Here is a 25,950-nt window from a genome sequence, read left to right as displayed (position 1 = left end):
GAGTGGCGCTGCGGAAACGTGATGGGCCCAGAGGTTGATGGATGAAACCATCCTCTGCAATCCATTTTTATTTTTAGAAATTAATTGCAACCATAAATAAAAAATAGCATAATTTCATGGGCATGTCTCAGTGCCCTCTGTGATTCTTTGTTTGACTGCTTCTGTCAGTTTGTATAGGTCACACTGATTACAGAGGTGCAGCGGTAGCGTGATGGCCCCGTAACCCAGAGGTCGATGGATCGAAACCACTCTCTGCTATCAAGATAGATTTCGGCAAGTAGTCTAGTGGCCTAATGGATAAGGCACTGGCCTTCTAAGCCAGGGATTGTGGGTTCAAGTCCCATCTGGGGTGGATGAAGGCAGTTTGGGAAAGAAGAAGAGAGTTCATGTAACAAAGATGGTGAAGCTATTGAATTTTTAGAAAGGAAGTGCAAATAGAGATTAACAAAAAGTATACTTTCATGGGCATGTCTCTCTGCCCTTCGTGATTCTTTTTTTGAATCTGCTTCTATCAGTTCGTATAGGTCATGCTGATCACACAGTGCCACAGTGGCCTAAGAAACTGGCCTCCTAATCCATGTATTGTGCGTTCAAGTATTATTTTGGGGTGCCTGAAAGTGGAGTGATGAAGTGCAAGTATGCTGAGCAGTTAACCCAGTGATTTATGGATCGAAACCATCCTCTTCTATCCAGTTTGTTTTCAGCAAACAGAAATATAAAAACTGCTAACAATCTTGATTTTTACAAATTAATTGCAACCAGCGTTCAAAAAAAGCAAAATATCATGGGCATGTCTCAGTGCCCTATGTGATTCTTTTTTTTACTGTTTCTATCAGTTCGTATAGGTCATGCTATAACACCATGCCCCAGATGCCTAAAAAACTGGCCTCCCATGCCAGGGATTGAGTTTTCGAGTCCCTTCTGGGGTGGGTTGTGGCGCTGTGGAAACGAGCTGGGCCCAGAGGTTGATGACCTGAAGCCATCCTCAGCTAACAATTTTTATTTTTAGAAATTAATTGCAACCAGCGATCAAAAAAAGCATAATATCTTCGGCATGTCTCATTGCCCTTGGTGATTCTTTTTTTTTACTGTTTCTATCAGTTCGTATAGGTCATGCTATTACACCATGCCCCAGATGCCTAAAAAACTGGCCTCCCAAGCCAGAGATTGTGAGTTTAAGTCTTGTCAGGGGTGGCTGAAAACAGAGTGTCCCAGCGGAAGCGTGCTGGGCCCATAACCCAGAGGCCTATAGATTGAAACCATCCTCTGCAATCCATTTTTATTTTCAGAAATGAACTGCAACCAGGGATAAAAAAAAGCATAATATCAATGGCATGTCTCAGTGCCCTCCGTGGGTTGAAGCAGAGTGGCGCTGCGGAAACGTGATGGGCCCAGAGGTTGATGGATGAAACCATCCTCTGCAATCCATTTTTATTTTTAGAAATTAATTGCAACCATAAATAAAAAATAGCATAATTTCATGGGCATGTCTCAGTGCCCTCTGTGATTCTTTGTTTGACTGCTTCTGTCAGTTTGTATAGGTCACACTGATTACAGAGGTGCAGCGGTAGCGTGATGGCCCCGTAACCCAGAGGTCGATGGATCGAAACCACTCTCTGCTATCAAGATAGATTTCGGCAAGTAGCCTAGTGGCCTAATGGATAAGGCACTGGCCTTCTAAGCCAGGGATTGTGGGTTCGAGTCCCATCTGGGGTGGATGAAGGCAGTTTGGGAAAGAAGAAGAGAGTTCATGTAACAAAGATGTTGAAGCTATTGAATTTTTAGAAAGGAAGTGCAAATAGAGATTAACAAAAAGTATACTTTCATGGGCATGTCTCTCTGCCCTTCGTGATTCTTTTTTTGAATCTGCTTCTATCAGTTCGTATAGGTCATGCTGATCACACAGTGCCACAGTGGCCTAAGAAACTGGCCTCCTAATCCATGTATTGTGCGTTCAAGTATTATTTTGGGGTGCCTGAAAGTGGAGTGATGAAGTGCAAGTATGCTGAGCAGTTAACCCAGTGATTTATGGATCGAAACCATCCTCTTCTATCCAGTTTGTTTTCAGCAAACAGAAATATAAAAACTGCTAACAATCTTGATTTTTACAAATTAATTGCAACCAGCGTTCAAAAAAAGCAAAATATCATGGGCATGTCTCAGTGCCCTATGTGATTCTTTTTTTTACTGTTTCTATCAGTTCGTATAGGTCATGCTATAACACCATGCCCCAGATGCCTAAAAAACTGGCCTCCCATGCCAGGGATTGAGCTTTCGAGTCCCTTCTGGGGTGGGTTGTGGCGCTGTGGAAACGAGCTGGGCCCAGAGGTTGATGACCTGAAGCCATCCTCAGCTAACAATTTTTATTTTTAGAAATTAATTGCAACCAGCGATCAAAAAAAGCATAATATCTTCGGCATGTCTCATTGCCCTTGGTGATTCTTTTTTTTTACTGTTTCTATCAGTTCGTATAGGTCATGCTATTACACCATGCCCCAGATGCCTAAAAAACTGGCCTCCCAAGCCAGAGATTGTGAGTTTAAGTCTTGTCAGGGGTGGCTGAAAACAGAGTGTCCCAGCGGAAGCGTGCTGGGCCCATAACCCAGAGGCCTATAGATTGAAACCATCCTCTGCAATCCATTTTTATTTTCAGAAATGAACTGCAACCAGGGATAAAAAAAAGCATAATATCAATGGCATGTCTCAGTGCCCTCCGTGGGTTGAAGCAGAGTGGCGCTGCGGAAACGTGATGGGCCCAGAGGTTGATGGATGAAACCATCCTCTGCAATCCATTTTTATTTTTAGAAATTAATTGCAACCATAAATAAAAAATAGCATAATTTCATGGGCATGTCTCAGTGCCCTCTGTGATTCTTTGTTTGACTGCTTCTGTCAGTTTGTATAGGTCACACTGATTACAGAGGTGCAGCGGTAGCGTGATGGCCCCGTAACCCAGAGGTCGATGGATCGAAACCACTCTCTGCTATCAAGATAGATTTCGGCAAGTACCCTAGTGGCCTAATGGATAAGGCACTGGCCTTCTAAGCCAGGGATTGTGGGTTCGAGTCCCATCTGGGGTGGATGAAGGCAGTTTGGGAAAGAAGAAGAGAGTTCATGTAACAAAGATGTTGAAGCTATTGAATTTTTTGAAAGGAAGTGCAAATAGAGATTAACAAAAAGTATACTTTCATGGGCATGTCTCTCTGCCCTTCGTGATTCTTTTTTTGAATCTGCTTCTATCAGTTCGTATAGGTCATGCTGATCACACAGTGCCACAGTGGCCTAAGAAACTGGCCTCCTAATCCATGTATTGTGCGTTCAAGTATTATTTTGTGGTGCCTGAAAGTGGAGTGATGAAGTGCAAGTATGCTGAGCAGTTAACCCAGTGATTTATGGATCGAAACCATCCTCTTCTATCCAGTTTGTTTTCAGCAAACAGAAATATAAAAACTGCTAACAATCTTGATTTTTACAAATTAATTGCAACCAGCGTTCAAAAAAAGCAAAATATCATGGGCATGTCTCAGTGCCCTATGTGATTCTTTTTTTTACTGTTTCTATCAGTTCGTATAGGTCATGCTATAACACCATGCCCCAGATGCCTAAAAAACTGGCCTCCCATGCCAGGGATTGAGCTTTCGAGTCCCTTCTGGGGTGGGTTGTGGTGCTGTGGAAACGAGCTGGGCCCAGAGGTTGATGACCTGAAGCCATCCTCAGCTAACAATTTTTATTTTTAGAAATTAATTGCAACCAGCGATCAAAAAAAGCATAATATCTTCGGCATGTCTCATTGCCCTTGGTGATTATTTTTTTTTACTGTTTCTATCAGTTCGTATAGGTCATGCTATTACACCATGCCCCAGATGCCTAAAAAACTGGCCTCCCAAGCCAGAGATTGTGAGTTTAAGTCTTGTCAGGGGTGGCTGAAAACAGAGTGTCCCAGCGGAAGCGTGCTGGGCCCATAACCCAGAGGCCTATAGATTGAAACCATCCTCTGCCATCCATTTTTATTTTCAGAAATGAACTGCAACCAGGGATAAAAAAAAGCATAATATCAATGGCATGTCTCAGTGCCCTCCGTGGGTTGAAGCAGAGTGGCGCTGCGGAAACGTGATGGGCCCAGAGGTTGATGGATGAAACCATCCTCTGCAATCCATTTTTATTTTTAGAAATTAATTGCAACCATAAATAAAAAATAGCATAATTTCATGGGCATGTCTCAGTGCCCTCTGTGATTCTTTGTTTGACTGCTTCTGTCAGTTTGTATAGGTCACACTGATTACAGAGGTGCAGCGGTAGCGTGATGGCCCCGTAACCCAGAGGTCGATGGATCGAAACCACTCTCTGCTATCAAGATAGATTTCGGCAAGTAGTCTAGTGGCCTAATGGATAAGGCACTGGCCTTCTAAGCCAGGGATTGTGGGTTCAAGTCCCATCTGGGGTGGATGAAGGCAGTTTGGGAAAGAAGAAGAGAGTTCATGTAACAAAGATGGTGAAGCTATTGAATTTTTAGAAAGGAAGTGCAAATAGAGATTAACAAAAAGTATACTTTCATGGGCATGTCTCTCTGCCCTTCGTGATTCTTTTTTTGAATCTGCTTCTATCAGTTCGTATAGGTCATGCTGATCACACAGTGCCACAGTGGCCTAAGAAACTGGCCTCCTAATCCATGTATTGTGCGTTCAAGTATTATTTTGGGGTGCCTGAAAGTGGAGTGATGAAGTGCAAGTATGCTGAGCAGTTAACCCAGTGATTTATGGATCGAAACCATCCTCTTCTATCCAGTTTGTTTTCAGCAAACAGAAATATAAAAACTGCTAACAATCTTGATTTTTACAAATTAATTGCAACCAGCGTTCAAAAAAAGCAAAATATCATGGGCATGTCTCAGTGCCCTATGTGATTCTTTTTTTTACTGTTTCTATCAGTTCGTATAGGTCATGCTATAACACCATGCCCCAGATGCCTAAAAAACTGGCCTCCCATGCCAGGGATTGAGTTTTCGAGTCCCTTCTGGGGTGGGTTGTGGCGCTGTGGAAACGAGCTGGGCCCAGAGGTTGATGACCTGAAGCCATCCTCAGCTAACAATTTTTATTTTTAGAAATTAATTGCAACCAGCGATCAAAAAAAGCATAATATCTTCGGCATGTCTCATTGCCCTTGGTGATTCTTTTTTTTTACTGTTTCTATCAGTTCGTATAGGTCATGCTATTACACCATGCCCCAGATGCCTAAAAAACTGGCCTCCCAAGCCAGAGATTGTGAGTTTAAGTCTTGTCAGGGGTGGCTGAAAACAGAGTGTCCCAGCGGAAGCGTGCTGGGCCCATAACCCAGAGGCCTATAGATTGAAACCATCCTCTGCAATCCATTTTTATTTTCAGAAATGAACTGCAACCAGGGATAAAAAAAAGCATAATATCAATGGCATGTCTCAGTGCCCTCCGTGGGTTGAAGCAGAGTGGCGCTGCGGAAACGTGATGGGCCCAGAGGTTGATGGATGAAACCATCCTCTGCAATCCATTTTTATTTTTAGAAATTAATTGCAACCATAAATAAAAAATAGCATAATTTCATGGGCATGTCTCAGTGCCCTCTGTGATTCTTTGTTTGACTGCTTCTGTCAGTTTGTATAGGTCACACTGATTACAGAGGTGCAGCGGTAGCGTGATGGCCCCGTAACCCAGAGGTCGATGGATCGAAACCACTCTCTGCTATCAAGATAGATTTCGGCAAGTAGCCTAGTGGCCTAATGGATAAGGCACTGGCCTTCTAAGCCAGGGATTGTGGGTTCGAGTCCCATCTGGGGTGGATGAAGGCAGTTTGGGAAAGAAGAAGAGAGTTCATGTAACAAAGATGTTGAAGCTATTGAATTTTTAGAAAGGAAGTGCAAATAGAGATTAACAAAAAGTATACTTTCATGGGCATGTCTCTCTGCCCTTCGTGATTCTTTTTTTGAATCTGCTTCTATCAGTTCGTATAGGTCATGCTGATCACACAGTGCCACAGTGGCCTAAGAAACTGGCCTCCTAATCCATGTATTGTGCGTTCAAGTATTATTTTGGGGTGCCTGAAAGTGGAGTGATGAAGTGCAAGTATGCTGAGCAGTTAACCCAGTGATTTATGGATCGAAACCATCCTCTTCTATCCAGTTTGTTTTCAGCAAACAGAAATATAAAAACTGCTAACAATCTTGATTTTTACAAATTAATTGCAACCAGCGTTCAAAAAAAGCAAAATATCATGGGCATGTCTCAGTGCCCTATGTGATTCTTTTTTTTACTGTTTCTATCAGTTCGTATAGGTCATGCTATAACACCATGCCCCAGATGCCTAAAAAACTGGCCTCCCATGCCAGGGATTGAGCTTTCGAGTCCCTTCTGGGGTGGGTTGTGGCGCTGTGGAAACGAGCTGGGCCCAGAGGTTGATGACCTGAAGCCATCCTCAGCTAACAATTTTTATTTTTAGAAATTAATTGCAACCAGCGATCAAAAAAAGCATAATATCTTCGGCATGTCTCATTGCCCTTGGTGATTCTTTTTTTTTACTGTTTCTATCAGTTCGTATAGGTCATGCTATTACACCATGCCCCAGATGCCTAAAAAACTGGCCTCCCAAGCCAGAGATTGTGAGTTTAAGTCTTGTCAGGGGTGGCTGAAAACAGAGTGTCCCAGCGGAAGCGTGCTGGGCCCATAACCCAGAGGCCTATAGATTGAAACCATCCTCTGCAATCCATTTTTATTTTCAGAAATGAACTGCAACCAGGGATAAAAAAAAGCATAATATCAATGGCATGTCTCAGTGCCCTCCGTGGGTTGAAGCAGAGTGGCGCTGCGGAAACGTGATGGGCCCAGAGGTTGATGGATGAAACCATCCTCTGCAATCCATTTTTATTTTTAGAAATTAATTGCAACCATAAATAAAAAATAGCATAATTTCATGGGCATGTCTCAGTGCCCTCTGTGATTCTTTGTTTGACTGCTTCTGTCAGTTTGTATAGGTCACACTGATTACAGAGGTGCAGCGGTAGCGTGATGGCCCCGTAACCCAGAGGTCGATGGATCGAAACCACTCTCTGCTATCAAGATAGATTTCGGCAAGTACCCTAGTGGCCTAATGGATAAGGCACTGGCCTTCTAAGCCAGGGATTGTGGGTTCGAGTCCCATCTGGGGTGGATGAAGGCAGTTTGGGAAAGAAGAAGAGAGTTCATGTAACAAAGATGTTGAAGCTATTGAATTTTTTGAAAGGAAGTGCAAATAGAGATTAACAAAAAGTATACTTTCATGGGCATGTCTCTCTGCCCTTCGTGATTCTTTTTTTGAATCTGCTTCTATCAGTTCGTATAGGTCATGCTGATCACACAGTGCCACAGTGGCCTAAGAAACTGGCCTCCTAATCCATGTATTGTGCGTTCAAGTATTATTTTGTGGTGCCTGAAAGTGGAGTGATGAAGTGCAAGTATGCTGAGCAGTTAACCCAGTGATTTATGGATCGAAACCATCCTCTTCTATCCAGTTTGTTTTCAGCAAACAGAAATATAAAAACTGCTAACAATCTTGATTTTTACAAATTAATTGCAACCAGCGTTCAAAAAAAGCAAAATATCATGGGCATGTCTCAGTGCCCTATGTGATTCTTTTTTTTACTGTTTCTATCAGTTCGTATAGGTCATGCTATAACACCATGCCCCAGATGCCTAAAAAACTGGCCTCCCATGCCAGGGATTGAGCTTTCGAGTCCCTTCTGGGGTGGGTTGTGGTGCTGTGGAAACGAGCTGGGCCCAGAGGTTGATGACCTGAAGCCATCCTCAGCTAACAATTTTTATTTTTAGAAATTAATTGCAACCAGCGATCAAAAAAAGCATAATATCTTCGGCATGTCTCATTGCCCTTGGTGATTATTTTTTTTTACTGTTTCTATCAGTTCGTATAGGTCATGCTATTACACCATGCCCCAGATGCCTAAAAAACTGGCCTCCCAAGCCAGAGATTGTGAGTTTAAGTCTTGTCAGGGGTGGCTGAAAACAGAGTGTCCCAGCGGAAGCGTGCTGGGCCCATAACCCAGAGGCCTATAGATTGAAACCATCCTCTGCCATCCATTTTTATTTTCAGAAATGAACTGCAACCAGGGATAAAAAAAAGCATAATATCAATGGCATGTCTCAGTGCCCTCCGTGGGTTGAAGCAGAGTGGCGCTGCGGAAACGTGATGGGCCCAGAGGTTGATGGATGAAACCATCCTCTGCAATCCATTTTTATTTTTAGAAATTAATTGCAACCATAAATAAAAAATAGCATAATTTCATGGGCATGTCTCAGTGCCCTCTGTGATTCTTTGTTTGACTGCTTCTGTCAGTTTGTATAGGTCACACTGATTACAGAGGTGCAGCGGTAGCGTGATGGCCCCGTAACCCAGAGGTCGATGGATCGAAACCACTCTCTGCTATCAAGATAGATTTCGGCAAGTAGTCTAGTGGCCTAATGGATAAGGCACTGGCCTTCTAAGCCAGGGATTGTGGGTTCAAGTCCCATCTGGGGTGGATGAAGGCAGTTTGGGAAAGAAGAAGAGAGTTCATGTAACAAAGATGGTGAAGCTATTGAATTTTTAGAAAGGAAGTGCAAATAGAGATTAACAAAAAGTATACTTTCATGGGCATGTCTCTCTGCCCTTCGTGATTCTTTTTTTGAATCTGCTTCTATCAGTTCGTATAGGTCATGCTGATCACACAGTGCCACAGTGGCCTAAGAAACTGGCCTCCTAATCCATGTATTGTGCGTTCAAGTATTATTTTGGGGTGCCTGAAAGTGGAGTGATGAAGTGCAAGTATGCTGAGCAGTTAACCCAGTGATTTATGGATCGAAACCATCCTCTTCTATCCAGTTTGTTTTCAGCAAACAGAAATATAAAAACTGCTAACAATCTTGATTTTTACAAATTAATTGCAACCAGCGTTCAAAAAAAGCAAAATATCATGGGCATGTCTCAGTGCCCTATGTGATTCTTTTTTTTACTGTTTCTATCAGTTCGTATAGGTCATGCTATAACACCATGCCCCAGATGCCTAAAAAACTGGCCTCCCATGCCAGGGATTGAGTTTTCGAGTCCCTTCTGGGGTGGGTTGTGGCGCTGTGGAAACGAGCTGGGCCCAGAGGTTGATGACCTGAAGCCATCCTCAGCTAACAATTTTTATTTTTAGAAATTAATTGCAACCAGCGATCAAAAAAAGCATAATATCTTCGGCATGTCTCATTGCCCTTGGTGATTCTTTTTTTTTACTGTTTCTATCAGTTCGTATAGGTCATGCTATTACACCATGCCCCAGATGCCTAAAAAACTGGCCTCCCAAGCCAGAGATTGTGAGTTTAAGTCTTGTCAGGGGTGGCTGAAAACAGAGTGTCCCAGCGGAAGCGTGCTGGGCCCATAACCCAGAGGCCTATAGATTGAAACCATCCTCTGCAATCCATTTTTATTTTCAGAAATGAACTGCAACCAGGGATAAAAAAAAGCATAATATCAATGGCATGTCTCAGTGCCCTCCGTGGGTTGAAGCAGAGTGGCGCTGCGGAAACGTGATGGGCCCAGAGGTTGATGGATGAAACCATCCTCTGCAATCCATTTTTATTTTTAGAAATTAATTGCAACCATAAATAAAAAATAGCATAATTTCATGGGCATGTCTCAGTGCCCTCTGTGATTCTTTGTTTGACTGCTTCTGTCAGTTTGTATAGGTCACACTGATTACAGAGGTGCAGCGGTAGCGTGATGGCCCCGTAACCCAGAGGTCGATGGATCGAAACCACTCTCTGCTATCAAGATAGATTTCGGCAAGTAGCCTAGTGGCCTAATGGATAAGGCACTGGCCTTCTAAGCCAGGGATTGTGGGTTCGAGTCCCATCTGGGGTGGATGAAGGCAGTTTGGGAAAGAAGAAGAGAGTTCATGTAACAAAGATGTTGAAGCTATTGAATTTTTAGAAAGGAAGTGCAAATAGAGATTAACAAAAAGTATACTTTCATGGGCATGTCTCTCTGCCCTTCGTGATTCTTTTTTTGAATCTGCTTCTATCAGTTCGTATAGGTCATGCTGATCACACAGTGCCACAGTGGCCTAAGAAACTGGCCTCCTAATCCATGTATTGTGCGTTCAAGTATTATTTTGGGGTGCCTGAAAGTGGAGTGATGAAGTGCAAGTATGCTGAGCAGTTAACCCAGTGATTTATGGATCGAAACCATCCTCTTCTATCCAGTTTGTTTTCAGCAAACAGAAATATAAAAACTGCTAACAATCTTGATTTTTACAAATTAATTGCAACCAGCGTTCAAAAAAAGCAAAATATCATGGGCATGTCTCAGTGCCCTATGTGATTCTTTTTTTTACTGTTTCTATCAGTTCGTATAGGTCATGCTATAACACCATGCCCCAGATGCCTAAAAAACTGGCCTCCCATGCCAGGGATTGAGCTTTCGAGTCCCTTCTGGGGTGGGTTGTGGCGCTGTGGAAACGAGCTGGGCCCAGAGGTTGATGACCTGAAGCCATCCTCAGCTAACAATTTTTATTTTTAGAAATTAATTGCAACCAGCGATCAAAAAAAGCATAATATCTTCGGCATGTCTCATTGCCCTTGGTGATTCTTTTTTTTTACTGTTTCTATCAGTTCGTATAGGTCATGCTATTACACCATGCCCCAGATGCCTAAAAAACTGGCCTCCCAAGCCAGAGATTGTGAGTTTAAGTCTTGTCAGGGGTGGCTGAAAACAGAGTGTCCCAGCGGAAGCGTGCTGGGCCCATAACCCAGAGGCCTATAGATTGAAACCATCCTCTGCAATCCATTTTTATTTTCAGAAATGAACTGCAACCAGGGATAAAAAAAAGCATAATATCAATGGCATGTCTCAGTGCCCTCCGTGGGTTGAAGCAGAGTGGCGCTGCGGAAACGTGATGGGCCCAGAGGTTGATGGATGAAACCATCCTCTGCAATCCATTTTTATTTTTAGAAATTAATTGCAACCATAAATAAAAAATAGCATAATTTCATGGGCATGTCTCAGTGCCCTCTGTGATTCTTTGTTTGACTGCTTCTGTCAGTTTGTATAGGTCACACTGATTACAGAGGTGCAGCGGTAGCGTGATGGCCCCGTAACCCAGAGGTCGATGGATCGAAACCACTCTCTGCTATCAAGATAGATTTCGGCAAGTACCCTAGTGGCCTAATGGATAAGGCACTGGCCTTCTAAGCCAGGGATTGTGGGTTCGAGTCCCATCTGGGGTGGATGAAGGCAGTTTGGGAAAGAAGAAGAGAGTTCATGTAACAAAGATGTTGAAGCTATTGAATTTTTTGAAAGGAAGTGCAAATAGAGATTAACAAAAAGTATACTTTCATGGGCATGTCTCTCTGCCCTTCGTGATTCTTTTTTTGAATCTGCTTCTATCAGTTCGTATAGGTCATGCTGATCACACAGTGCCACAGTGGCCTAAGAAACTGGCCTCCTAATCCATGTATTGTGCGTTCAAGTATTATTTTGGGGTGCCTGAAAGTGGAGTGATGAAGTGCAAGTATGCTGAGCAGTTAACCCAGTGATTTATGGATCGAAACCATCCTCTTCTATCCAGTTTGTTTTCAGCAAACAGAAATATAAAAACTGCTAACAATCTTGATTTTTACAAATTAATTGCAACCAGCGTTCAAAAAAAGCAAAATATCATGGGCATGTCTCAGTGCCCTATGTGATTCTTTTTTTTACTGTTTCTATCAGTTCGTATAGGTCATGCTATAACACCATGCCCCAGATGCCTAAAAAACTGGCCTCCCATGCCAGGGATTGAGCTTTCGAGTCCCTTCTGGGGTGGGTTGTGGCGCTGTGGAAACGAGCTGGGCCCAGAGGTTGATGACCTGAAGCCATCCTCAGCTAACAATTTTTATTTTTAGAAATTAATTGCAACCAGCGATCAAAAAAAGCATAATATCTTCGGCATGTCTCATTGCCCTTGGTGATTCTTTTTTTTTACTGTTTCTATCAGTTCGTATAGGTCATGCTATTACACCATGCCCCAGATGCCTAAAAAACTGGCCTCCCAAGCCAGAGATTGTGAGTTTAAGTCTTGTCAGGGGTGGCTGAAAACAGAGTGTCCCAGCGGAAGCGTGCTGGGCCCATAACCCAGAGGCCTATAGATTGAAACCATCCTCTGCAATCCATTTTTATTTTCAGAAATGAACTGCAACCAGGGATAAAAAAAAGCATAATATCAATGGCATGTCTCAGTGCCCTCCGTGGGTTGAAGCAGAGTGGCGCTGCGGAAACGTGATGGGCCCAGAGGTTGATGGATGAAACCATCCTCTGCAATCCATTTTTATTTTTAGAAATTAATTGCAACCATAAATAAAAAATAGCATAATTTCATGGGCATGTCTCAGTGCCCTCTGTGATTCTTTGTTTGACTGCTTCTGTCAGTTTGTATAGGTCACACTGATTACAGAGGTGCAGCGGTAGCGTGATGGCCCCGTAACCCAGAGGTCGATGGATCGAAACCACTCTCTGCTATCAAGATAGATTTCGGCAAGTACCCTAGTGGCCTAATGGATAAGGCACTGGCCTTCTAAGCCAGGGATTGTGGGTTCGAGTCCCATCTGGGGTGGATGAAGGCAGTTTGGGAAAGAAGAAGAGAGTTCATGTAACAAAGATGTTGAAGCTATTGAATTTTTTGAAAGGAAGTGCAAATAGAGATTAACAAAAAGTATACTTTCATGGGCATGTCTCTCTGCCCTTCGTGATTCTTTTTTTGAATCTGCTTCTATCAGTTCGTATAGGTCATGCTGATCACACAGTGCCACAGTGGCCTAAGAAACTGGCCTCCTAATCCATGTATTGTGCGTTCAAGTATTATTTTGGGGTGCCTGAAAGTGGAGTGATGAAGTGCAAGTATGCTGAGCAGTTAACCCAGTGATTTATGGATCGAAACCATCCTCTTCTATCCAGTTTGTTTTCAGCAAACAGAAATATAAAAACTGCTAACAATCTTTATTTTTACAAATTAATTGCAACCAGCGTTCAAAAAAAGCTAAATATTATGGGCATGTCTCAGTGCCCTATGTGATTCTTTTTTTTACTGTTTCTATCAGTTCGTATAGGTCATGCTATAACACCATGCCCCAGATGCCTAAAAAACTGGCCTCCCATGCCAGGGATTGAGCTTTCGAGTCCCTTCTGGGGTGGGTTGTGGCGCTGTGGAAACGAGCTGGGCCCAGAGGTTGATGACCTGAAGCCATCCTCAGCTAACAATTTTTATTTTTAGAAATTAATTGCAACCAGCGATCAAAAAAAGCATAATATCTTCGGCATGTCTCATTGCCCTTGGTGATTCTTTTTTTTACTGTTTCTATCAGTTCGTATAGGTCATGCTATAACACCATGCCCCAGATGCCTAAAAAACTGGCCTCCCAAGCCAGAGATTGTGAGTTTAAGTCTTGTCAGGGGTGGCTGAAAACAGAGTGTCCCAGCGGAAGCGTGCTGGGCCCATAACCCAGAGGCCTATAGATTGAAACCATCCTCTGCAATCCATTTTTATTTTCAGAAATGAACTGCAACCAGGGATAAAAAAAAGCATAATATCAATGGCATGTCTCAGTGCCCTCCGTGGGTTGAAGCAGGGTGGCGCTGCGGAAACGTGATGGGCCCAGAGGTTGATGGATGAAACCATCCTCTGCAATCCATTTTTATTTTTAGAAATTAATTGCAACCATAAATAAAAAATAGCATAATTTCATGGGCATGTCTCAGTGCCATCTGTGATTCTTTGTTTGACTGCTTCTGTCAGTTTGTATAGGTCACACTGATTACAGAGGTGCAGCGGTAGCGTGATGGCCCCGTAACCCAGAGGTCGATGGATCGAAACCACTCTCTGCTATCAAGATAGATTTTGGCAAGTACCCTAGTGGCCTAATGGATAAGGCACTGTCCTTCTAAGCCAGGCGTTGTGGGTTCGAGTCCGATCTGGGGTGGATGAAGGCAGTTTGGAAAAGAAGAAGAGAATTCATGTAACAAAGATTTTGAAGCTATTGAATTTTTAGAAATGAAGTGCAAATAGGGATTAACAAAAAGTATACTTTCATGGGCATGTCTCTCTGCCCTTCGTGATTCTATTTTTTAATCTGCTTCTATCAGTTCGTATAGGTCATGCTGATCACACAGTGCCACAGTGGCCTAAGAAACTGGCTTCCTAATCCATGTATTGTGAGTTCAAGTATTATTTTGGGGTGCCTGAAAGTGGAGTGATGAAGTACAAGTATGCTGAGCAGTTAACCCAGTGATTTATGGATCGAAACCATCCTCTTCTATCCAGTTTGTTTTCAGCAAACAGAAATATAAAAACTGCTAACAATCTTTATTTTTACAAATTAATTGCAACCAGCGTTCAAAAAAAGCTAAATATCATGGGCATGTCTCAGTGCCCTATGTGATTCTTTTTTTTACTGTTTCTATCAGTTCGTATAGGTCATGCTATAACACCATGCCCCAGATGCCTAAAAAACTGGCCTCCCATGCCAGGGATTGAGCTTTCGAGTCCCTTCTGGGGTGGGTTGTGGCGCTGTGGAAACGAGCTGGGCCCAGAGGTTGATGACCTGAAGCCATCCTCAGCTAACAATTCTTATTTTTAGAAATTAATTGCAACCAGCGATCAAAAAAAGCATAATATCTTCGGCATGTCTCATTGCCCTTGGTGATTCTTTTTTTTTACTGTTTCTATCAGTTCGTATAGGTCATGCTATTACACCATGCCCCAGATGCCTAAAAAACTGGCCTCCCAAGCCAGAGATTGTGAGTTTAAGTCTTGTCAGGGGTGGCTGAAAACAGAGTGTCCCAGCGGAAGCGTGCTGGGCCCATAACCCAGAGGCCTATAGATTGAAACCATCCTCTGCAATCCATTTTTATTTTCAGAAATGAACTGCAACCAGGGATAAAAAAAAGCATAATATCAATGGCATGTCTCAGTGCCCTCCGTGGGTTGAAGCAGGGTGGCGCTGCGGAAACGTGATGGGCCCAGAGGTTGATGGATGAAACCATCCTCTGCAATCCATTTTTATTTTTAGAAATTAATTGCAACCATAAATAAAAAATAGCATAATTTCATGGGCATGTCTCAGTGCCCTCTGTGATTCTTTGTTTGACTGCTTCTGTCAGTTTGTATAGGTCACACTGATTACAGAGGTGCAGCGGTAGCGTGATGGCCCCGTAACCCAGAGGTCGATGGATCGAAACCACTCTCTGCTATCAAGATAGATTTTGCCAAGTATCCTAGTGGCCTAATGGATAAGGCACTGTCCTTCTAAGCCAGGGATTGTGGGTTCGAGTCCCATCTGGGGTGGATGAAGGCAGTTTGGGAAAGAAGAAGAGTGTTCATGTAACAAAGATGTTGAAGCTATTGAATTTTTTGAAAGGAAGTGCAAATAGAGATTAACAAAAAGTATACTTTCATGGGCATGTCTCTCTGCCCTTCGTGATTCTTTTTTTGAATCTGCTTCTATCAGTTCGTATAGGTCATGCTGATCACACAGTGCCACAGTGGCCTAAGAAACTGGCCTCCTAATCCATGTATTGTGCGTTCAAGTATTATTTTGGGGTGCCTGAAAGTGGAGTGATGAAGTGCAAGTATGCTGAGCAGTTAACCCAGTGATTTATGGATCGAAACCATCCTCTTCTATCCAGTTTGTTTTCAGCAAACAGAAATATAAAAACTGCTAACAATCTTTATTTTTACAAATTAATTGCAACCAGCGTTCAAAAAAAGCTAAATATTATGGGCATGTCTCAGTGCCCTATGTGATTCTTTTTTTTACTGTTTCTATCAGTTCGTATAGGTCATGCTATAACACCATGCCCCAGATGCCTAAAAAACTGGCCTCCCATGCCAGGGATTGAGCTTTCGAGTCCCTTCTGGGGTGGGTTGTGGCGCTGTGGAAACGAGCTGGGCCCAGAGGTTGATGACCTGAAGCCATCCTCAGCTAACAATTTTTATTTTTAGAAATTAATTGCAACCAGCGATCAAAAAAAGCATAATATCTTCGGCATGTCTCATTGCCCTTGGTGATTCTTTTTTTTACTGTTTCTATCAGTTCGTATAGGTCATGCTATAACACCATGCCCCAGATGCCTAAAAAACTGGCCTCCCAAGCCAGAGATTGTGAGTTTAAGTCTTGTCAGGGGTGGCTGAAAACAGAGTGTCCCAGCGGAAGCGTGCTGGGCCCATAACCCAGAGGCCTATAGATTGAAACCATCCTCTGCAATCCATTTTTATTTTCAGAAATGAACTGCAACCAGGGATAAAAAAAAGCATAATATCAATGGCATGTCTCAGTGCCCTCCGTGGGTTGAAGCAGGGTGGCGCTGCGGAAACGTGATGGGCCCAGAGGTTGATGGATGAAACCATCCTCTGCAATCCATTTTTATTTTTAGAAATTAATTGCAACCATAAATAAAAAATAGCATAATTTCATGGGCATGTCTCAGTGCCATCTGTGATTCTTTGTTTGACTGCTTCTGTCAGTTTGTATAGGTCACACTGATTACAGAGGTGCAGCGGTAGCGTGATGGCCCCGTAACCCAGAGGTCGATGGATCGAAACCACTCTCTGCTATCAAGATAGATTTTGGCAAGTACCCTAGTGGCCTAATGGATAAGGCACTGTCCTTCTAAGCCAGGCGTTGTGGGTTCGAGTCCGATCTGGGGTGGATGAAGGCAGTTTGGAAAAGAAGAAGAGAATTCATGTAACAAAGATTTTGAAGCTATTGAATTTTTAGAAATGAAGTGCAAATAGGGATTAACAAAAAGTATACTTTCATGGGCATGTCTCTCTGCCCTTCGTGATTCTATTTTTTAATCTGCTTCTATCAGTTCGTATAGGTCATGCTGATCACACAGTGCCACAGTGGCCTAAGAAACTGGCTTCCTAATCCATGTATTGTGAGTTCAAGTATTATTTTGGGGTGCCTGAAAGTGGAGTGATGAAGTACAAGTATGCTGAGCAGTTAACCCAGTGATTTATGGATCGAAACCATCCTCTTCTATCCAGTTTGTTTTCAGCAAACAGAAATATAAAAACTGCTAACAATCTTTATTTTTACAAATTAATTGCAACCAGCGTTCAAAAAAAGCTAAATATCATGGGCATGTCTCAGTGCCCTATGTGATTCTTTTTTTTACTGTTTCTATCAGTTCGTATAGGTCATGCTATAACACCATGCCCCAGATGCCTAAAAAACTGGCCTCCCATGCCAGGGATTGAGCTTTCGAGTCCCTTCTGGGGTGGGTTGTGGCGCTGTGGAAACGAGCTGGGCCCAGAGGTTGATGACCTGAAGCCATCCTCAGCTAACAATTTTTATTTTTAGAAATTAATTGCAACCAGCGATCAAAAAAAGCATAATATCTTCGGCATGTCTCATTGCCCTTGGTGATTCTTTTTTTTTACTGTTTCTATCAGTTCGTATAGGTCATGCTATTACACCATGCCCCAGATGCCTAAAAAACTGGCCTCCCAAGCCAGAGATTGTGAGTTTAAGTCTTGTCAGGGGTGGCTGAAAACAGAGTGTCCCAGCGGAAGCGTGCTGGGCCCATAACCCAGAGGCCTATAGATTGAAACCATCCTCTGCAATCCATTTTTATTTTCAGAAATGAACTGCAACCAGGGATAAAAAAAAGCATAATATCAATGGCATGTCTCAGTGCCCTCCGTGGGTTGAAGCAGGGTGGCGCTGCGGAAACGTGATGGGCCCAGAGGTTGATGGATGAAACCATCCTCTGCAATCCATTTTTATTTTTAGAAATTAATTGCAACCATAAATAAAAAATAGCATAATTTCATGGGCATGTCTCAGTGCCCTCTGTGATTCTTTGTTTGACTGCTTCTGTCAGTTTGTATAGGTCACACTGATTACAGAGGTGCAGCGGTAGCGTGATGGCCCCGTAACCCAGAGGTCGATGGATCGAAACCACTCTCTGCTATCAAGATAGATTTTGCCAAGTACCCTAGTGGCCTAATGGATAAGGCACTGGCCTTCTAAGCCAGGGATTGTGGGTTCGAGTCCCATCTGGGGTGGATGAAGGCAGTTTGGGAAAGAAGAAGAGTGTTCATGTAACAAAGATGTTGAAGCTATTGAATTTTTAGAAAGGAAGTGCAAATAGAGATTAACAAAAAGTATACTTTCATGGGCATGTCTCTCTGCACTTCGTGATTCTTTTTTTGAATCTGCTTCTATCAGTTCGTATAGGTCATGCTGATCACACAGTGCCACAGTGGCCTAAGAAACTGGCTTCCTAATCCATGTATTGTGAGTTCAAGTATTATTTTGGGGTGCCTGAAAGTGGAGTGATGAAGTACAAGTATGCTGAGCAGTTAACCCAGTGATTTATGGATCGAAACCATCCTCTTCTATCCAGTTTGTTTTCAGCAAACAGAAATATAAAAACTGCTAACAATCTTTATTTTTACAAATTAATTGCAACCAGCGTTCAAAAAAAGCTAAATATCATGGGCATGTCTCAGTGCCCTATGTGATTCTTTTTTTTAATGTTTCTATCAGTTCGTATAGGTCATGCTATAACACCATGCCCCAGATGCCTAAAAAACTGGCCTCCCATGCCAGAGATTCAGCTTTCGAGTCCCTTCTGGGGTGGGTTGTGGCGCTGTGGAAACGAGCTGGGCCCAGAGGTTGATGACCTGAAGCCATCCTCAGCTAACAATTTTTATTTTTAGAAATTAATTGCAACCAGCGATCAAAAAAAGCATAATATCTTCGGCATGTCTCATTGCCCTTGGTGATTCTTTTTTTTTACTGTTTCTATCAGTTCGTATAGGTCATGCTATTACACCATGCCCCAGATGCCTAAAAAACTGGCCTCCCAAGCCAGAGATTGTGAGTTTAAGTCTTGTCAGGGGTGGCTGAAAACAGAGTGTCCCAGCAGAAGCGTGCTGGGCCCATAACCCAGAGGCCTATAGATTGAAACCATCCTCTGCAATCCATTTTTATTTTTAGAAATTAATTGCAACCATAAATAAAAAATAGCATAATTTCATGGGCATGTCTCAGTGCCCTCTGTGATTCTTTGTTTGACTGCTTCTGTCAGTTTGTATAGGTCACACTGATTACAGAGGTGCAGCGGTAGCGTGATGGCCCCGTAACCCAGAGGTCGATGGATCGAAACCACTCTCTGCTATCAAGATAGATTTTGGCAAGTACCCTAGTGGCCTAATGGATAAGGCACTGTCCTTCTAAGCCAGGGATTGTGGGTTCGAGTCCCATCTGGGGTGGATGAAGGCAGTTTGGGAAAGAAGAAGAGTGTTCATGTAACAAAGATGTTGAAGCTATTGAATTTTTAGAAAGGAAGTGCAAATAGAGATTAACAAAAAGTATACTTTCATGGGCATGTCTCTCTGCCCTTCGTGATTCTTTTTTTGAATCTGCTTCTGTCAGTTCGTATAGGTCATGCTGATCACACAGTGCCACAGTGGCCTAAGAAACTGGCCTCCTAATCCATGTATTGTGAGTTCAAGTATTATTTTGGGGTGCCTGAAAGTGGAGTGATGAAGTGCAAGTATGCTGAGCAGTTAACCCAGTGATTTATGGATCGAAACCATCCTCTTCTATCCAGTTTGTTTTCAGCAAACAGAAATATAAAATCTGCTAACAATCTTTATTTTTACAAATTAATTGCAACCAGCGTTCAAAAAAAGCTAAATATCATGGGCATGTCTCAGTGCCCTATGTGATTCTTTTTTTTACTGTTTCTATCAGTTCGTATAGGTCATGCTATAACACCATGCCCCAGATGCCTAAAAAACTGGCCTCCCATGCCAGGGATTGAGCTTTCGAGTCCCTTCTGGGGTGGGTTGTGGCGCTGTGGAAACGAGCTGGGCCCAGAGGTTGATGACCTGAAGCCATCCTCAGCTAACAATTTTTATTTTTAGAAATTAATTGCAACCAGCGATCAAAAAAAGCATAATATCTTCGGCATGTCTCATTGCCCTTGGTGATTCTTTTTTTTTACTGTTTCTATCAGTTCGTATAGGTCATGCTATTACACCATGCCCCAGATGCCTAAAAAACTGGCCTCCCAAGCCAGAGATTGTGAGTTTAAGTCTTGTCAGGGGTGGCTGAAAACAGAGTGTCCCAGCGGAAGCGTGCTGGGCCCATAACCCAGAGGCCTATAGATTGAAACCATCCTCTGCAATCCATTTTTATTTTCAGAAATGAACTGCAACCAGGGATAAAAAAAAGCATAATATCAATGGCATGTCTCAGTGCCCTCCGTGGGTTGAAGCAGGGTGGCGCTGCGGAAACGTGATGGGCCCAGAGGTTGATGGATGAAACCATCCTCTGCAATCCATTTTTATTTTTAGAAATTAATTGCAACCATAAATAAAAAATAGCATAATTTCATGGGCATGTCTCAGTGCCCTCTGTGATTCTTTGTTTGACTGCTTCTGTCAGTTTGTATAGGTCACACTGATTACAGAGGTGCAGCGGTAGCGTGATGGCCCCGTAACCCAGAGGTCGATGGATCGAAACCACTCTCTGCTATCAAGATAGATTTTGCCAAGTACCCTAGTGGCCTAATGGATAAGGCACTGGCCTTCTAAGCCAGGGATTGTGGGTTCGAGTCCCATCTGGGGTGGATGAAGGCAGTTTGGGAAAGAAGAAGAGTGTTCATGTAACAAAGATGTTGAAGCTATTGAATTTTTAGAAAGGAAGTGCAAATAGAGATTAACAAAAAGTATACTTTCATGGGCATGTCTCTCTGCACTTCGTGATTCTTTTTTTGAATCTGCTTCTATCAGTTCGTATAGGTCATGCTGATCACACAGTGCCACAGTGGCCTAAGAAACTGGCTTCCTAATCCATGTATTGTGAGTTCAAGTATTATTTTGGGGTGCCTGAAAGTGGAGTGATGAAGTACAAGTATGCTGAGCAGTTAACCCAGTGATTTATGGATCGAAACCATCCTCTTCTATCCAGTTTGTTTTCAGCAAACAGAAATATAAAAACTGCTAACAATCTTTATTTTTACAAATTAATTGCAACCAGCGTTCAAAAAAAGCTAAATATCATGGGCATGTCTCAGTGCCCTATGTGATTCTTTTTTTTAATGTTTCTATAAGTTCGTATAGGTCATGCTATAACACCATGCCCCAGATGCCTAAAAAACTGGCCTCCCATGCCAGGGATTGTGAGTTTAATTCTTGTCAGGGGCGGCTGCAGAGTTTCCCAGCGGAAGCGTGCTGGGCCCATAACCCAGAGGCCTATAGATTGAAACCATCCTCTGCAATCCATTTTTATTTTCAGAAGTGAACTGCAACCAGGGATAAAAAAAAGCATAATATCAATGCCATGTCTCAGTGCCCTCCGTGGGTTGAAGCAGAGTGGCGCTGCGGAAACGTGATGGGCCCAGAGGTTGATGGATGAAACCATCCTCTGCAATCCATTTTTATTTTTAGAAATTAATTGCAACCATAAATAAAAAATAGCATAATTTCATGGGCATGTCTCAGTGCCCTCTGTGATTCTTTGTTTGACTGCTTCTGTCAGTTTGTATAGGTCACACTGATTACAGAGGTGCAGCGGTAGCGTGATGGCCCCGTAACCCAGAGGTCGATGGATCGAAACCACTCTCTGCTATCAAGATAGATTTCGGCAAGTACCCTAGTGGCCTAATGGATAAGGCACTGGCCTTCTAAGCCAGGGATTGTGGGTTCAAGTCCCATCTGGGGTGGATGAAGGCAGTTTGGGAAAGAAGAAGAGAGTTCATGTAACAAAGATGTTGAAGCTATTGAATTTTTAGAAAGGAAGTGCAAATAGAGATTAACAAAAAGTATACTTTCAATCGCATGTCTCTCTGCCCTTCGTGATTCTTTTTTTGAATCTGCTTCTATCAGTTCGTATAGTTCATGCTGATCACACAGTGCCACAGTGGCCTAAGAAACTGGCCTCCTAATCCATGTATTGTGAGTTCAAGTATTATTTTGGGGTGCCTGTAAGTGGAGTGATGAAGTGCAAGTATGCTGAGCAGTTAACCCAGTGATTTATGGATCGAAACCATCCACTTCTATCCAGTTTGTTTTCAGCAAACAGAAATATAAAAACTGCTAACAATCTTTATTTTTACAAATTAATTGCAACCAGCGTTCAAAAAAAGCAAAATATCATGGGCATGTCTCAGTGCCCTACGTGATTCTTTTTTTTACTGTTTCTATAAGTTCGTATAGGTCATGCTATAACACCATGCCCCAGATGCCTAAAAAACTGGCCTCCCATGCCAGGGATTGTGAGTTTAATTCTTGTCAGGGGCGGCTGCAGAGTTTCCCAGCGGAAGCGTGCTGGGCCCATAACCCAGAGGTCGATGGATGGAAACCATCCTCTGCTATCCAGTTTTATTTTTAGCAATGAAGTGCAACCATAAATGAAAAAAAGCATAATTTCATGGGCAAAGCATAATTTCATGGGCATTTCTCATTGCCTTCCATTATATATTTTCCTTACTGCTTCTATCAGTTTGTATAGGTCAATCTATCTTCGCAGTGCCCCAGTGGCCTAATGGTTAAGGCACTGGCCTCCTAAGCCAGGGATTGAGGGTTCGAGTCCCTTCTGGGCTGGGTTGTGGCACTGTGGAAACGAGCTGGGCCCGGAGGTTGATGACCTGAAGCCATCCTCAGCTAACAATTTTTATTTTTACAAATTAATTGCAACCAGCGATCAAAAAAAGCATAATATCTTCGGCATGTCTCATTGCCCTTGGTGATTTTTTTTTTTACTGTTTCTATCAGTTCGTATAGGTCATGCTATAACACCATGCCCCAGATGCCTAAAAAACTGGCCTCCCAAGCCAGAGATTGTGAGTTTAAGTCTTGTCAGGGGTGGCTGAAAACAGAGTGTCCCAGCAGAAGCGTGCTGGGCCCATAACCCAGAGGCCTATAGATTGAAACCATCCTCTGCAATCCATTTTTATTTTCAGAAGTGAACTGCAACCAGGGATAAAAAAAAGCATAATATCAATCCCATGTCTCAGTGCCCTCCGTGGCTTGAAGCAGAGTGGCGCTGCAGAAACGTGATGGGCCCAGAGGTTGATGGATGAAACCATCCTCTGCAATCCATTTTTATTTTTAGAAATTAATTGCAACCATAAATAAAAAATAGCATAATTTCATGGGCATGTCTCAGTGCCCTCTGTGATTCTTTGTTTGACTGCTTCTGTCAGTTTGTATAGGTCACACTGATTACAGAGGTGCAGCGGTAGCGTGATGGCCCCGTAACCCAGAGGTCGATGGATCGAAACCACTCTCTGCTATCAAGATAGATTTCGGCAAGTACCCTAGTGGCCTAATGGATAAGGCACTGGCCTTCTAAGCCAGGGATTGTGGGTTCGAGTCCCATCTGGGGTGGATGAAGGCAGTTTGGGAAAGAAGAAGAGAGTTCATGTAACAAAGATGTTGAAGCTATTGAATTTTTAGAAAGGAAGTGCAAATAGAGATTAACAAAAAGTATACTTTCAATCGCATGTCTCTCTGCCCTTCGTGATTCTTTTTTTGAATCTGCTTCTATCAGTTCGTATAGTTCATGCTGATCACACAGTGCCACAGTGGCCTAAGAAACTGGCCTCCTAATCCATGTATTGTGAGTTCAAGTATTATTTTGGGGTGCCTGTAAGTGGAGTGATGAAGTGCAAGTATGCTGAGCAGTTAACCCAGTGATTTATGGATCGAAACCATCCACTTCTATCCAGTTTGTTTTCAGCAAACAGAAATATAAAAACTGCTAACAATCTTTATTTTTACAAATTAATTGCAACCAGCGTTCAAAAAAAGCAAAATATCATGGGCATGTCTCAGTGCCCTACGTGATTCTTTTTTTTACTGTTTCTATAAGTTCGTATAGGTCATGCTATAACACCATGCCCCAGATGCCTAAAAAACTGGCCTCCCATGCCAGGGATTGTGAGTTTAATTCTTGTCAGGGGCGGCTGCAGAGTTTCCCAGCGGAAGCGTGCTGGGCCCATAACCCAGAGGTCGATGGATGGAAACCATCCTCTGCTATCCAGTTTTATTTTTAGCAATGAAGTGCAACCATAAATGAAAAAAAGCATAATTTCATGGGCAAAGCATAATTTCATGGGCATTTCTCATTGCCTTCCATTATATATTTTCCTTACTGCTTCTATCAGTTTGTATAGGTCATTCTATCTTCGCAGTGCCCCAGTGGCCTAATGGTTAAGGCACTGGCCTCCTAAGCCAGGGATTGAGGGTTCGAGTCCCTTCTGGGCTGGGTTGTGGCACTGTGGAAACGAGCTGGGCCCGGAGGTTGATGACCTGAAGCCATCCTCAGCTAACAATTTTTATTTTTACAAATTAATTGCAACCAGCGATCAAAAAAAGCATAATATCTTCGGCATGTCTCATTGCCCTTGGTGATTTTTTTTTTTACTGTTTCTATCAGTTCGTATAGGTCATGCTATAACACCATGCCCCAGATGCCTAAAAAACTGGCCTCCCAAGCCAGAGATTGTGAGTTTAAGTCTTGTCAGGGGTGGCTGAAAACAGAGTGTCCCAGCAGAAGCGTGCTGGGCCCATAACCCAGAGGCCTATAGATTGAAACCATCCTCTGCAATCCATTTTTATTTTCAGAAGTGAACTGCAACCAGGGATAAAAAAAAGCATAATATCAATCCCATGTCTCAGTGCCCTCCGTGGCTTGAAGCAGAGTGGCGCTGCAGAAACGTGATGGGCCCAGAGGTTGATGGATGAAACCATCCTCTGCAATCCATTTTTATTTTTAGAAATTAATTGCAACCATAAATAAAAAATAGCATAATTTCATGGGCATGTCTCAGTGCCCTCTGTGATTCTTTGTTTGACTGCTTCTGTCAGTTTGTATAGGTCACACTGATTACAGAGGTGCAGCGGTAGCGTGATGGCCCCGTAACCCAGAGGTCGATGGATCGAAACCACTCTCTGCTATCAAGATAGATTTCGGCAAGTACCCTAGTGGCCTAATGGATAAGGCACTGGCCTTCTAAGCCAGGGATTGTGGGTTCGAGTCCCATCTGGGGTGGATGAAGGCAGTTTGGGAAAGAAGAAGAGAGTTCATGTAACAAAGATGTTGAAGCTATTGAATTTTTAGAAAGGAAGTGCAAATAGAGATTAACAAAAAGTATACTTTCATGGGCATGTCTCTCTGCCCTTCGTGATTCTTTTTTTGAATCTGCTTCTATCAGTTCGTATAGGTCGTGCTGATCACACAGTGCCACAGTGGCCTAAGAAACTGGCCTCCTAATCCATGTATTGTGAGTTCAAGTATTATTTTGGGGTGCCTGAAAGTGGAGTGATGAAGTGCAAGTATGCTGAGCAGTTAACCCAGTGATTTATGGATCGAAACCATCCTCTTCTATCCAGTTTGTTTTCAGCAAACAGAAATATAAAAACTGCTAACAATCTTTATTTTTACAAATTAATTGCAACCAGCGTTCAAAAAAAGCAAAATATCATGGGCATGTCTCATTGCCCTATGTGAATCATTTTTTTACTGTTTCTATCATTTCGTATAGGTCATGCTATAACACCATGCCCCAGATGCCTAAAAAACCAGCCTCCCATGCCAGGGATTGAGCTTTCGAGTCCCTTCTGGGGTGGGTTGTGGCGCTGTGGAAACGAGCTGGGCCCAGAGGTTGATGACCTGAAGCCATCCTCAGCTAACAATTTTTATTTTTAGAAATTAATTGCAACCAGCGATCAAAAAAAGCATAATATCTTCGGCATGTCTCATTGCCCTTGGTGATTTTTTTTTTTACTGTTTCTATCAGTTCGTATAGGTCATGCTATAACACCATGCCCCAGATGCCTAAAAAACTGGCCTCCCAAGCCAGAGATTGTGAGTTTAAGTCTTGTCAGGGGTGGCTGAAAACAGAGTGTCCCAGCAG

At 42.8% G+C, this 25,950-nt stretch overlaps 14 non-coding genes across 14 annotated transcripts; all 14 read left to right on the top strand.

Annotated features, from left to right (window-relative positions):
- The first annotated feature begins 1,643 nt into the window (after nt 1–1,643).
- Nucleotides 1,644–1,716, top strand: trnar-ucu (transfer RNA arginine (anticodon UCU)). Its single transcript has one exon. It is a non-coding gene; the product is annotated as a tRNA-Arg (tRNA).
- Nucleotides 1,717–3,007: 1,291 nt separating this feature from the next.
- On the top strand, nt 3,008–3,080 carry trnar-ucu (transfer RNA arginine (anticodon UCU)). Its single transcript has one exon. It is a non-coding gene; the product is annotated as a tRNA-Arg (tRNA).
- Nucleotides 3,081–5,735: 2,655 nt separating this feature from the next.
- Nucleotides 5,736–5,808, top strand: trnar-ucu (transfer RNA arginine (anticodon UCU)). The gene has a single exon. It is a non-coding gene; the product is annotated as a tRNA-Arg (tRNA).
- Nucleotides 5,809–7,099: 1,291 nt separating this feature from the next.
- Nucleotides 7,100–7,172, top strand: trnar-ucu (transfer RNA arginine (anticodon UCU)). Its single transcript has one exon. It is a non-coding gene; the product is annotated as a tRNA-Arg (tRNA).
- Nucleotides 7,173–9,827: 2,655 nt separating this feature from the next.
- On the top strand, nt 9,828–9,900 carry trnar-ucu (transfer RNA arginine (anticodon UCU)). Its single transcript has one exon. It is a non-coding gene; the product is annotated as a tRNA-Arg (tRNA).
- Nucleotides 9,901–11,191: 1,291 nt separating this feature from the next.
- On the top strand, nt 11,192–11,264 carry trnar-ucu (transfer RNA arginine (anticodon UCU)). Its single transcript has one exon. It is a non-coding gene; the product is annotated as a tRNA-Arg (tRNA).
- Nucleotides 11,265–12,555: 1,291 nt separating this feature from the next.
- trnar-ucu (transfer RNA arginine (anticodon UCU)) lies at nt 12,556–12,628 on the top strand. Its single transcript has one exon. It is a non-coding gene; the product is annotated as a tRNA-Arg (tRNA).
- Nucleotides 12,629–18,009: 5,381 nt separating this feature from the next.
- trnar-ucu (transfer RNA arginine (anticodon UCU)) lies at nt 18,010–18,082 on the top strand. Its single transcript has one exon. It is a non-coding gene; the product is annotated as a tRNA-Arg (tRNA).
- A 2,503-nt stretch (nt 18,083–20,585) lies between these two features.
- On the top strand, nt 20,586–20,658 carry trnar-ucu (transfer RNA arginine (anticodon UCU)). The gene has a single exon. It is a non-coding gene; the product is annotated as a tRNA-Arg (tRNA).
- Nucleotides 20,659–21,680: 1,022 nt separating this feature from the next.
- trnar-ucu (transfer RNA arginine (anticodon UCU)) lies at nt 21,681–21,753 on the top strand. Its single transcript has one exon. It is a non-coding gene; the product is annotated as a tRNA-Arg (tRNA).
- Nucleotides 21,754–22,560: 807 nt separating this feature from the next.
- On the top strand, nt 22,561–22,643 carry trnar-ccu (transfer RNA arginine (anticodon CCU)). Its single transcript has one exon. It is a non-coding gene; the product is annotated as a tRNA-Arg (tRNA).
- A 703-nt stretch (nt 22,644–23,346) lies between these two features.
- trnar-ucu (transfer RNA arginine (anticodon UCU)) lies at nt 23,347–23,419 on the top strand. The gene has a single exon. It is a non-coding gene; the product is annotated as a tRNA-Arg (tRNA).
- Nucleotides 23,420–24,226: 807 nt separating this feature from the next.
- trnar-ccu (transfer RNA arginine (anticodon CCU)) lies at nt 24,227–24,309 on the top strand. The gene has a single exon. It is a non-coding gene; the product is annotated as a tRNA-Arg (tRNA).
- A 703-nt stretch (nt 24,310–25,012) lies between these two features.
- On the top strand, nt 25,013–25,085 carry trnar-ucu (transfer RNA arginine (anticodon UCU)). Its single transcript has one exon. It is a non-coding gene; the product is annotated as a tRNA-Arg (tRNA).
- The last annotated feature ends 865 nt before the right edge of the window (nt 25,086–25,950 follow it).

The sequence above is a fragment of the Salmo salar genome, chromosome 07 (genome assembly GCF_965601325.2).
Source record: "Salmo salar chromosome 07, fSalSal1, whole genome shotgun sequence".
Lineage (NCBI taxonomy): Eukaryota > Metazoa > Chordata > Actinopteri > Salmoniformes > Salmonidae > Salmo > Salmo salar.
Note: the sequence above shows the minus strand (reverse complement) of the source record. Positions and strands in the feature narration are given on the sequence as shown.